Below are 13,528 nucleotides of genomic sequence, written 5' to 3'. Positions count from 1 at the left end.
TTTGAGTAAGCTTATGATCAATTTTTGAATTCATTTTCAAGCATTTTGTCAATCTCTTCATCTTCACATTATAATATTCAAATATTGTGTTACTTGTGGGGATCTTCCTTGTTCTTATTTCTTCATTTACTTTTAGGTATTTGTGGAAACACTTGTTGGTTTTCTCCTCTCATGGCTTTTTTCTTTGCACCATTCCTCTGTGGCTTAGTGGAGTGTCTGCTCCTTTAGTGGATATCCAGAGGTATGTTCTAGGTGGGGCCAGGGAGCTCTGGTCAGTGCTCAAGTATGAGGTGAAAGTCCAGGATTACACCCAAGTTGTGTGTAATAGATCTCCTCTGTTGCTAGCAGGGGGAGGGTGTAATCATGTGTGCTGGCATACTCACACCCTTATCTCCTCTCTTCCAAGGTGATCAATGTATTAGTCCACAGTGGCTACAACCCCACCCATACCAATTCGTCTATTTTAAAAAATATTTTTTATTTATTATATGAAAGGCAGAGTTACAGAGAGGAGGAGGAGGAAGAATTGATCTTCCATCTGCTGATTCACTTCCCAAAAGGGCACAACAGCCGGAGCTGGACAAGGCTGAAACCAGGAGCCATGAGCTTCTTCTGAGCCTTCCACATGGCTTCAGGGGCCCAAGCACTTGGGCCATCTTCTGTTCCTTTCTAAGGTGCATTAGCAGGGAGGTGAATTCAGAGTTAAGCAGCCAGGTCTCAATCCAGTGCTCATGTGGGATGCCAGTGTCACAGCCTAAGGCTTAACCTGCTGCACCACATTGTTGGCCCCAGATTTGCCCATTTTTATTGGCTGTTTTCTAATGAACTTTGTGAATGCTTCGTATTTCACTTATATAAATTCTTTATTAGATGTTAGTGGTTTTTGAATATATTCTCTCGCTCTAAGATTTGTTTTTTCTTAATGAAAGCAGAAATCCTTAATTGTGATGAAGTCCATTTTGCTACTTATTCTTTTATGTATTATCCTTTTATGTTTTATTTTAAAAGTTTTTCTTCTAGAAATTATATAATTTTAGATGTTACATGTATACCTCTGATGTGATCTGCATTAGTTTTTGTATATGGCTTGAGGTACTTTTTAATCAACGTTCAATTTTGCATATGAATACTCAAATACTCCTACACAACTTGAAGCAAAGTTTCTATTTGTCATCTTACAGTCATGGTCCGTCTTGTCAGTTTTGGTGCTTGACTAGTTTTTTGTGCGTACATTTGGAATCTTTCTGCCTTAGGAACTGGTTAATGTCACAGTCACAAGTTTAATAGTTCAGAACATCTTCTGATTTTATCATCAGAATAAACGTATCCTTTACTTTGGGAGAGTCATTATGGTGCAGTAGGATAAGCAGCTACCTGGGACACCTACATTCCATTTGAGAGTCACAGCTCCTCTGCTTCTCTGCTTTCCTCTCGCTCCCTGCTTATAGGACTGGAAAATAGTGGGTTATGGCTCAACTATTGGACTTCTTGCCATCCATGTGGGAGACCAAGATGGACTTCCTGGCCCTTGATTTCAGCATGGCTCAGTTTCATATGTTAAGGCCATTTGTGGTGTAAACCAGTGGATGGAAGATTCTCATTCTCCCTCTCACTGCCCCCAACAACATTTCAAATAAATAAACTAATACATCTTTTTCTGAAAAAAAGTCTTCTTTACTTAAATGTGGCTCATTAGTTGAGAGTTGTAAAACTTTTCACTGTCCTTTTTGAGCCTTCTTTCCAGGTATGAAATTTGATATCCCTACCCCAGAGCACTAAATATTCTTTGTGGAAAACATGATTGCACATTTTGTTATGAGGATGATATGTGTACCAGGGTGATGCTCATGTGATTATTTAAAGTTTGTGCAGGCAAGGAGACTCTGCTTCAGGACTAAGACAACTACACAAGAATCTTCTGTTATTTTCCTCTCTGTGAATTTAAGGTTGGATACAACCAATAATTTTTCACTCTACTCAGATATTTCCCTGCAAAAACTATTTCTCATTCTGCAATATAGGTGTTTGGTGAACCCTTGAGCTTTTTTATATCTAAGAACTGCACATAGAAAATTAAACAGCTCTGATTCCTACCCACTAAGAGATTATAATCAGTTACTGCTCTAAGAGCAAACATTAAATTTACTCTGCAGAATTGGAATGTCAAGGAATGAGTAAAATAAAGCTCTTTAAAATAGTGGTACATATTGGTGAAATATTGCCAACTAAATAATTGTAAAATGACTTACTGGTTTTTCTTTTATTTTAGGGAAGAGATATTTGAAATTTAAAAATAAAGGTTGAAAGATGATGTAAAAGGAAAAGCATAAAATGAAAAGATTCATACTTAACGAGGTTGAATGATCCTATTCTCAGTAACAGGGAGCTTTTAAGGACAGGATAAAAAGATGTGCTGAATGCAGACATTCTGCATTAAAAAATAACTAAGATAGCAATAAAAGTTTCTGCTAATGTTCACATATGAATGCCCTGCAAAGTTTTTTTGTTATTTTGGAGGAACCATGTCCTGTTGTCAAATGATCTGCATCTAAATAGACAGATGTAATTAAATCATCTTATCCTATTTTAAATAAGAAATATACAGAACTGCAGTTGAAACCACTTGTGAACCATGACTTTTACCAAAGAGTAAATAGATTATGAAAATTTTGCATGTCTGGGGCCAGCGCTGTGATGCAGTAGGTTAATCCTCTGCCCGTGGCGCCGGCATTTATATGGGTGCTGGTTCTAGTCCGGGCTGCTCCTCTTCCCATCTAACTCTCTGCTATGGCCAGGGAAAGCAGTAGAATATAGCCCAAGTCCTTGGGCCCCTGCACCCACAACGGAGACCAGGAAGAGTCTCCTGGCTCCTGGCTTCAGACCAGTGCAGCTCCAGCTGTTGTGGCTATTTGGGGAGTGAACCAGCAGACAAAAGACCTCTCTCTCTCTCTTTCTCTCTCTCTCTCTCTCTCTGCCTCTCCTTTCTCTGTGTAACTCTGATTTCAAATAAATAAAAATCTTTAAAAAAGAAAATTTTGCATGACTATTCTGCATATGTTAAGGAGAATAGTTGTCAAAGTATCTACCTACATTGTTAAATAGATGTGTGGTTCCCAGAGTCAGATTTGACAATAGAATGTGATAGAGCGGAATACCGCACAGACTGCTCTGGTGGACAAACACCTCAGTTTCAAAAACTTGCAGTCAATTACTCTTATCATGATGAAATTTAAGGTTCCACTGAACAGCTAAAAGCAATCTACTTGGCTCCAAATGTGAGAGTCAAAAGACCTACTTGCTGACTCTGAAAAGTGGGAACTCAGTTTTGAAGAGGCAGACTTACAGGATCTTAAACTACTGAGGAGGAGGGAGAGGAAAAACAGCTGGTGAAACATGGAGAAACTTGCCCAACTGAGACAGCTTTCGCTGAGTTTTCATAACCTCTGATTCCTAACTTAGCACTAGGAAGTTTTAGGATTCAAGTGCAATTAATAGAGGGTAGAAAGGGGTTCTCATATTAAGTTGGGAATTAGATTAAATCCCCAAGTTCATCAGGGAGAGGAGACAAAAGTGTAGTTAAAATTTGCTGAACTCTTAGGAAGATAAAACCCTTTTTAAAAATATATGCAGGTAGTTCAGGAAGGTGATGAAAAATGGAATTAAAAGCTAGGTTTATTTTTGGCACAAAAATTTTGAAACTCATGCATAGTATTTTCATAATACACATTTTCCATGAACCTTTTTATACCCCTTAGGAAAGAAATAGGAAGGCTATTTTCCTTTCTTCTAAGAAAAGGGTTAATCTGTTTTATTGCCCTTAATTATTTATGCCCCTGTCCCTTAGTTGATTAGCAACATATTGTTTTATCACTCATGGACTATTCATTGTATATGAAGTGGCACACTGTGTCAGTCTTCAGTAAACTTGATGAACAATACCTACATTTGGATAGTGTGCTATAATTTGAAATTGTTTTTCTTTTTTTTAAAGATTCATTTATTTATTTGAAAGGCAGAGTTATACAGAGACAGGGAGAGACAGAAGCTTTTTGTTTCGTTTGAGACATAAGATCAGGAATTGTCAAGCTACAAGCTACCAACCACAGACTATTGAACAAGCAACTTGTATTGATCAGAATTTATTGGGACATAATCATGCTCATCCTTTTACCTGTTGTCTATGTATTCATTTGTGAAGAGCTGACTGTTTACCACAGAGACTGTACAGCCTTCAAAACTAAACAATTTATTATCTGGCTCTTTATAGGAAAAGTTAACTGAACCCTGCTTTTTGACTCTGTGTTGGTACCTTCTTTAAATCACTTCTCTGGCTAGTACATTTTTATAATGATATTTGTAATTATAACATCATTTTCTAAAGCACAAGTGACTTGGAGGGAAGAGCTGTGATTTGCTAATTTTTATATTCGCTGAAGTGTTTGAAAAAGTAGATAAAAATGTATTGTTATCTTATTTGTTTCTCCTAAAAATTCTGACATTGCAATCCTGATTTTTTTAGGTCTGGAAATGAAGTGAAATAAAGTGGAGTTTTTCTTGTTCTAACATCTAACTGATTTCAAAATTCCATTCAAATACAATGAAACATATTTTTACTTTATTTTCGAACATTGTGGAACATAGCATGTTACTTATGTTTCCAGACAATTTGTTGATGGTGTTGTGCTCTGCATCTGCACCCAGAACTTACAGAGTCAATGCATAATCAATATTTCATTACCAACTATGTGAATGGATACTCTTTCTTTGGTTTATAGCTGCAATAATTGTTCCAGAAGTTTTCTCTAGCTCTGTGTATGTATGTACTAATTAGACTCTTTAGAAGCAGCCTCTTGTTTTTTAAGCTATTACTAATAATTATTTGCTATCAATAGGCTAGAGAGGCACCTTGATGCAAGCTGTGAGTCATCAGCAAAGTTAACATCCTTATTGTGATCCCATTGATGATAACTTGTTCCTACACATGCTTGTCTTTTTTCCCACCCTGCAACCCATCAGCACCTATGGGCTCAGGTCAAAGCATACTAAGCAGGGAAGTAAAAAAAAGAGACCAATTCTCTATAATTCCTCTGTGTATACAAAAGCATCCTGTGAGGTCAGCATTATCTTAATAACAAACTCAAAAAAGATATTACTAGAAAGGAAAAGTATAATCTACTATCTCTCATGGACAAGGATTCAAAAATCCTCAGAAAATATTATATGAAATCTAAGAGTGGGTAAAAATTATGCACCATGACCAATAGGGTTTTAGTTGAAGTATTCAAGGCTGGTTCATCAGATTACAAAATCCTCTAATGCAATTTATCATATCAACTGGGTGAAGAAGGAAAATCATAAGATCATGTGAATAGATGCAGGAAGAGAATTTAACAAAATCCAACACTCATTCATGACAAAACCTCTCAGAAAATGGGAAATCTCAACTTGATAAAGAATATTTATAGCAGCATGGATATTTGATGCAGCAGCTATGATTCTGCTTAGGATGCCTGCACCCCTATCAGAGAACCTGCGTTTGAATACTTCTCCATTTCCAATTTCAACTTCCCGATAATGCGAATCCTGGGAGGCAACAAGCAATGGCCTAAAGCACTTTGGTACCAGGCCCCCGGTAGAGCCCGCTCTTTCAGGCATTGGGGGGGTCTACTAGCAGATGAAAGATTATCTCTCTCTCCCTCTCTCTCCCTCTCTCTCCCTCTCTCCCACACTCCCTCTCTCCCTCTCTCCCTCCCCTCTCTCCCTCCCCCCCATCTGCCTTTCAAATTAATTTTTGAACAATTATTTAATTTCAAAAATTAAATTGTCAAAAGCAAAATCTACAAAAAAAAAAAACCCTGAAGCCAGCATTATATTTCATAGTGAGACACTATATGCTTTTCCCCTAATATTAGAAACAAAACAAGAATCTCACCTCTTACCACTGCTATTTGTCATGATTGGAAGTCCTACTTTGTGCAATAGGAAAATAAAAGTGAATACATTATGAAGGAAGAGAGAGAATTCTCAACATCCATTAATGACATAGCTGTCTGTGTAGAAAATTCAAAGGTCAAATATAATCATGAAATTAATAAACAATAACAGCAAGATTACAGGATATAAGGTCAATTTATAAAACTTGATTTCAGGGCTAGCATTGTGTTGTGGTGGGTTAAGCTGCCACCTGCAATGCCAGCATCCCATAGGGCACCTGTTCATGTCTCAGCTCCTCCACTTCCCATCTAGCTCTCTGCTAATGGACCTGGGAAAGCAGTGAAAAATGACCTGAGTGCTTGGGCTCCTGCACCCAATGGGGACCTGGCCATTGCAGCCATTTGGGGCATGACCAGCAGTTTTTGTTTTCCCCTCTTTCTCTTTAACTCTCCATTCATATAAATAAATAAATATTTTTAAAAAGAAAATTTGATCTCTTTCCTGTATCAATGAACATTTATAATTTTTAAAAAATTAAAATTTATTTATATAAAGGGAATAGATCTCATGTATTCCATATATACAGTTTTAAATACATAATAATTCTTTCTACCCTCTCTATCACTCTCATACCTCCTTCCGTTCTTATTTTTCTTTTAATATTTGCAGTTACATACTTTCAATTTGCTTTATAATCACAAGCTTAATCCTCCATTAAATAAAGAATTAAGTAGTAAATAGAAAATAAACATAATTTTAAGTTAAAAACAAAACATTATTTGCAACAGCATTTCAAAGTCAAGCACTTAGGTTTTTTTTGTTTGTTTGGTTTTTTTTTTTTTTTTTTTTTTTTTTTTTGGACAGGCAAAGTGGACAGTGAGAGAGAGAAACAGAGAGAAAGGTCTTCCTTTGCTGATGGTTCACCTTCCAATGGCCGCCATGGCCGGCGTGCTGCAGCCGGCGCACCACGCTGATCCGATGGCAGGAGCCAGGAGCCAGGTGCTTTTCCTGGTCTCCCATGGGGTGCAGGGCCCAAGCACTTGGGCCATCCTCCACTGCACTCCCTGGCCACAGCAGAGAGCTGGCCTGGAAGAGGAGCAACCGGGACAGAATCCGGCGCCCCGACTGGGACTAGAACCTGGTGTGCTGGCGCCGCAAGGCGGAGGATTAGCCCAGTGAGCTGCGGCGCCGGCCACACTTAGGTTTAAATCTAACAAAACATGTATAATATGTACTTAAGGAAAATTGTAAACTTCAATACAAACATCTAAAGATTCTAATAGATATCCCTTGCTTTTGAATAAGAAGATTTATTAAATTCAATGTAATCCTTATGAAAATTCCAGAATGTTATTTTGTGGATCTCAACATACAGGTACATATTAGAAGGTTTATACAATAGGCCAAAGACAGAATAGTCAACATAATGTTGAGGGAAAGCCGAGTCAGGAGAATGGTGCTACCCAACTTTAATACTTACTACAAAGTCACGATTATCAAGACAATGTGGTGTTGGTGAAATACTTAATAAATGTATCAGTGGAACAGAGTAGACAGCACAGAAATAGGCCTACACATTTATAGTCAACTGATCATCTGATCCTTAAAAAAAGAGCAAAGGCAATCCAATGGAGAAACTAAACATATACACGCATAAAAACAAAAATGAATGTAGATACAGACCTTAAGCCTTTCACAAAAGTAGCTCAAAATTGATCATAGATTTAAAATAAAAATTTCAAATTTCTAGAAGAAAACATAAGGGAAAATTAGATAATTTGAGTTTGTTAATGACATTGATAACAGCAAAAACAAAACTCATGAAAGGTAAAATTGATACATTGGATTCATTAAATTTAAAAACTCCTTAAAATTGTGTATATGAAATATATGAGATTTATTCCCTTTAAATAAATAAAAAACACTCCTTTGAGAAGGAGATTGTTATAATATTGAAAATATAAGCCACAACTTGGGAGAACTATTTTCTACACACTTGCAAGTAATCGAATGAGAGCTGCTATCAAAAGTATTAAAAGAACTCTTAAAAACTCAACAGTAAGAAAACAAACCTAAATAGAATATGGGAAAATGATCTATCTGAATGGACATCTTATCCCCTCTACATATATATATATATATATATATACACACACACATACACATAAAAGCATACAGATAACAAATGTGCATATGAAAGATGCTTGCCATTACATTGTTAGAAAATAATAAATTAAAACAAAAATGTGATACCACTACATACAAATGAGAGTTTCCAAAATCCAAAATATTGACAACATCAAATACTAATGAGGATATATCCTTTTTCATTTCTGGAGGGAATGTAAAATGGTATAGCACTTTAGAAAACAGAATGGCAATTTTGTACAAAATTAAACATAACTTTATCACACGTCCACAGTTATACTCCTTGATATTTGCCCAAACAAGTTGAAAACTATGTCCACACAAAAATATTCACACCAATATTTATAGTAGTTTTGTTCACAATTGCCAGAGTTTGAGGAGAAAAAAACCAAGGTGTTCCTTAATAGATGATGATCCAATCTCTGGTATATCTATATAATTGAATATTACTCAGCAATAAAATGAAATGAGCTGTCAAGCTAGAAAAGACACACAGAAAACTTAAATGCATATGGCTAAGTGAATGAAGCCAGTCTGAAGAAGCTGCATGTTGTATAATTCCAACTGTAGATGATTTTCTACAAAAGGCGAAACTATGAAAACAATGAAAAGATCAGTGATGCCAGGAGTTCAGGTGGAAACAATGATACGTGTGAATAAGTTGGTTTGAGGACAGTGCAACTACTCTATATAACACTGTAATAGTGGACACAGCACATTATGTATTTATCAAAAATCATAGAACTTAACAACACAAAGAGTATACCCTAACATGAACTATATGATCTTTAATTAATGTCAATATTGCTTCACTAATTACACATATATATCTCATTAATCCAAGATACTTATCATGGAAAATAGGGTAGGGAGTAGATATGGGAAATCACCATACTTGCTGCACAATTTTTCTGTAAAGTTAAAAGATGCTGTAAAAATAAAATTTATTAAAATATAGAAAAGATTTTCCCTTAAGATTAAATGTCACTTGCACTAATAAAATCAGCCTCCAGTTCTGATTTCCCAAATCTTGTCCTTGACAATCTTGACCTTTCTTTGTATATGGACTCCTCAAGAAATGGATATTGTGCTTGACAGCCTAGGGAACTTTCAACCTTTCTCACCTAGCCAAATGTCAATCTTAGCTTTGGGCTCTCATGTCCAAACTCGTTTGGATGATGAATAGTCATGACCATCTTGCTATACCTCAAACTGAGAGCAAATAAGTCTGATCTGTGGATCCGCCTTTTAGACTCCCAGTGTACTGCACACCCAGAGATGTCACTGAAAAATTACTATTGAATAGGTCCCTGCCCCAGAAATAGTAACAGCTGATGCTCTCTCCCTTATCAAAGGCTGCACACAGTTCTTTGGGTTCTAGCAAATCTTGAATTGATGCCTAGCCTGTGTGTGCACAGCCCTTCAGGCAGCAATTCACTGGAAGTCATAGGTTATTCAAATCAGTTAGGGGTAAGTAAAATACAGTTATGCTGGTATTCAAGAGAACATTGTCCACTCTGTTCTGTATGTATTTGTTAAAATACTTATTTCAGTTTTCTTGGACAAGCTACATTTCATTATCTTAAGTCTTAATATGCAACATCACTTTGAGCTGCTTTAGTTTTCCTTTCATCTAGCATCACTTAGATTTCAAGTTCAACATTTTATTAAAGCATTTTCTCCTATATACATTAAAGCATTTCTCCTATGTATAATTCCTTATACTAGCTTGCTGGCGTGAGTTTTCTTCTTTTCTAAAGAATTATTTATGGGGCCAATGCTGTGGCATAGTGGGTAGAGCTGTCGCCTGTAGCACTAGCATCACGTATGGGTGCTCATTTGAGTCCCTGTTGCTCCATATCTGATCCAGCTCTCTGCTATGGCTGGGGAAAGCAGGAGAAGATGGCCCAAGTCCTTGGGCCCCTGCACCCATGTGGGAGACCTGGAAGAACCTCCTGGCTTCTGGCTTTAGATTGGCGTAGCTCTGGCCATTGCAGCCCTCTGGAGAGTGAACCAGAGGATGGAAGACCTTTCTTTCTCTCTCTTTCTCATACACACACATACTCTCTCTCTCTCTCTCTCTCTCTCTCGCACACACACACACACACTCTGCCTCTCTGTTACTCTGCCTTTCAAATAAATAAATAAATATTTAAAAAAGGATTATTTACATCTATTTTATTTATACAAAAGGCAGAGTGAAAGAGAAAGAAAGAGAGAAAGAAGGAGGGAGGAGAGGGAGGGGAGAGAAAGAGGTCTTCCACCCATTGATTCACTCCCCAAATGACCACAACAGCCAGGACTGGACCAGAAACCCAGAATTTCATTTGTGTCTCTTATGTGGTTGACAAGTGCCCAAGCATTTTCAATATCAAAATAGATTTTTTTAAAAATATCTTCTTGTCATCAGCCTTTTCACGGGACTATCGAGTGGAATTTTTGCAAAATGAGTATTTTCTTCATGCTACCATGTACCAGAGCAGCCTTCACAAAGAGCTTTTCTGACCACTTAATGCTTCAGTGTGCCTTCTGTTTCAACATATTTGTGTGCCACAATCTGTATGAAGGTGTTTTAAGTCAGCTTGTAAACACAAATTGGCAGAAAATAAATATGGCTGAGAAAAAGAAATATGCACCAATAAAAAAACTCAACATGGTTTCTGAGATTGAGTACTGAAATCAAGAGCCAAGTCAAGGAAGCTCGTGTGCCCAAGAGCAGAAAGCATGCTCTTTCCTTAGAGAAAAAGGTGGTTTTCCTGGTTGCAAACATTGAATAAAAAAAAATCCTGTAGAACAGTCATAGAACAGTGTCTTATGCAGCACCCCTCAAAGCAAGTACAAATTAAATCCTTTTATGCAGCCGTTGTCTGTATCTGCTTTTTAAAGGTAAAGACATAATAATTCATTTAGTGTTATTTGTAGAAACAAAGGACCAATGATTGTGGCTTTCTGATCCTGTCATTTAATGAAGGTTAATTGTTGTAGGAAGCCTAGAAGTAGTAAAAGATGGTGTAGTATTATTTATTTTACAATTATTTGGGGTAGTGACTATAAATATCTGTGAGATAATCCAAGATTACTCTCCTTAGAAAAAATATGGGGTAATGATAACTTGTGATAACTTAGGATAAATCTCAATATTCCAAATCAGAATAGAATAAATGAAAAGTTGGTATTCTAGCATTTATATTGAGCATTTAAAGTCAGATTCTTGCTGATCTGTTATGTCCATTTTTACCTCTGTGTGTGAATGTGGACTACAAGAACATTATCAAGTGAAATCAACTTTTTCCTCAAGAAGTGACTTGACAAATATTTTAGCACTTCTATCAAGTGTTTGGTTTAGACTATTATCTGCAATGCCAACTGAATATTACTGGTATATTTAAGGTCTATTTTGCCTGGATCAATGAGTTAGCATTTAGAATTTCAGAATTGAGAAATCTGTCTTTTCATTGGGGTTTATACCTTAGTTGAGGAAAAAGGTTATACACCTATAACATTAAAAATCCAATGCAAAAATATAAGTTAAATATATGTGGTAAGTATCAAATGAGTGAGCATCACAATTTTATGTCAGTTAAATATCTAGGCTGCCCACTGTATTTGAAGTTTATCTTTAGTAAAAACAGGAGACATAGTTACTATTTGTTACATAAGGATACCTGAGTAAGAGTGGGCAGCTGAATTCTCCTGGTTGGTGCCTGGGGCAGCTCTCTGTGACCCCTTCATTCCATTTTGCGAGGGGGATCATGTGGGGACAGCTTACTGGAGATTATCCCAGTGTTCAGGAGAGCTATATCCCACTGTGCTGCCCGCTTGTAAGGACTCTCTATAAATTCCTATTATAGTCTCTCATTATGACTTAAAATCAATAATCCTTACATTATGCATAATAAGAAATAGCCATAAAGAGAGACACATAAAAACATATTTATGAGATTTATGTGTAATCAGCTCTCTGACTTAGTGCCTTATTAGAAATTAATTTTAAGGCATTTCCTAATTTCCCAAGAGAGTGAAAAAGGCAACAATTTATATAGGAATGAAAAGAAGGGAACAATTCCAGAGGATCAAGAGAGTGAAGCAAACCTTATGAGAGAAAGGGAACTTGAACTAGACTTTGGAGGAAGGAAGGGATTTAGTTAAGCAGGGAGTAGGAGGGGAGGCACCAGGGAGCCATCACTACTGTTAAGTTTGATGAAGCACTTGAATTACAGCTTCCAGGAGAACATTGACTTTCTTAATCCACATTTTAATTTTTATTGAGCTAGCAGAAAACTCATTAGAATTATCTTGTTCACCTCAAGTTCTCCTTTCTCCAATCCATGACAGATCACCGTCTGTATCCCCTTCCTGCCCCTTGCTAAGCCTTGAGAATCACAAAGCAAGTGAGTAACCTGAAAGTTTTATTTTGTTTTGGTTTGGTTTCTTGGTCAAAAATGTGTTTTGATCCACACACTAGAAGCCCATAAACTTCACTGACATGATCTTTTACTCCTGCTGCAAATGCAAATGCCAGGATTTCATGTGAAGAACAGAGGCAGGCTTCCTTGTAAAAATCTGATAACTTTGTCCTAACCCATTCAAGAGATGCAAAGTGCTCAACTTGGCATGAGAATTTCAAATTTCATCTTCCATCATGCTCTTCAAGTTGCTGCAGTCTATCATAATTTGGATATGTATTAGTATATGCCTGTCAAGGGCAGTCAGCAGTACACACGTGTTCCTGCAAATGGATTCAGGGAATCATGAGTAAGCCATATGGTTTCAAAGAACTTTGCAGAATTCTATTCCCTACAGTGAACAATAACCATGTTACACTTGAAGCAAGAATTAAAACTTAAATTTGTTTCAGTGTGCAGCATAAATGTATCTGTATGCTTTATTTTCTATGCTACATTAGAGAACATTAGGCATGGAGGATTTAAAGCAGAGATGACTGTGGAATAGAGAAACATGCTTAGGTCATATAGTTACCAGGCAGGTTTACAGAAGACTACTTTAGTCCAAAGGAAGAGTAGGTGGCGCAAAGAAGTCAAAAGTTAATACGATAATATTTGGAGACCTGTCTTGGGATTCTGTGTCTACCATCTACTAACTGTGTTACCTTAGCCATTTGTGACTGCAGTTAGGCTCAAGAGGGAACAGATTACATTCCAGTATTGGAAAATTCCTGAGTTTCCAAACATCTTGGATGTCTATGTCTAATCTAAATGTGACTGAAGAACTATTATTATTGCTTTTCACAGTTCCTCTAGATCTTTAGGTACTTTTTCTGTGATAGAGCACAAAATGAACAGATTTAAGTTTACAACAATGATAACATGTTACTATTTTAAATTTGTAGACTTTGAGTCTGTGGAATTTCCTACATGAGAAAATTAACAAGTTAGGACAGAAGAGATCTTGCTATCTTTAATATTATACCAAGGCATTATTGTTG

At 36.7% G+C, this 13,528-nt stretch overlaps 1 long non-coding RNA gene across 1 annotated transcript in view; it reads left to right on the top strand.

The window, feature by feature from the left end:
- Positions 1-12,473, top strand: part of LOC149123019 (uncharacterized) — a 240,507-nt gene extending 228,034 nt beyond the window's left edge. The window contains exon 3 of the long non-coding RNA XR_016217435.1: positions 12,418-12,473. This is a non-coding gene — a long non-coding RNA (uncharacterized LOC149123019). The remainder of the gene's footprint in view (positions 1-12,417) is intronic.
- Positions 12,474-13,528: the final 1,055 nt, after the last annotated feature.

Source organism: Oryctolagus cuniculus, chromosome 12, assembly GCF_051225735.1.
Source record: "Oryctolagus cuniculus isolate XC-2025 breed Fujian yellow rabbit chromosome 12, ASM5122573v1, whole genome shotgun sequence".
Classification (NCBI taxonomy): domain Eukaryota; kingdom Metazoa; phylum Chordata; class Mammalia; order Lagomorpha; family Leporidae; genus Oryctolagus; species Oryctolagus cuniculus.
This window is presented reverse-complemented; position numbering and strand designations above follow the sequence as displayed.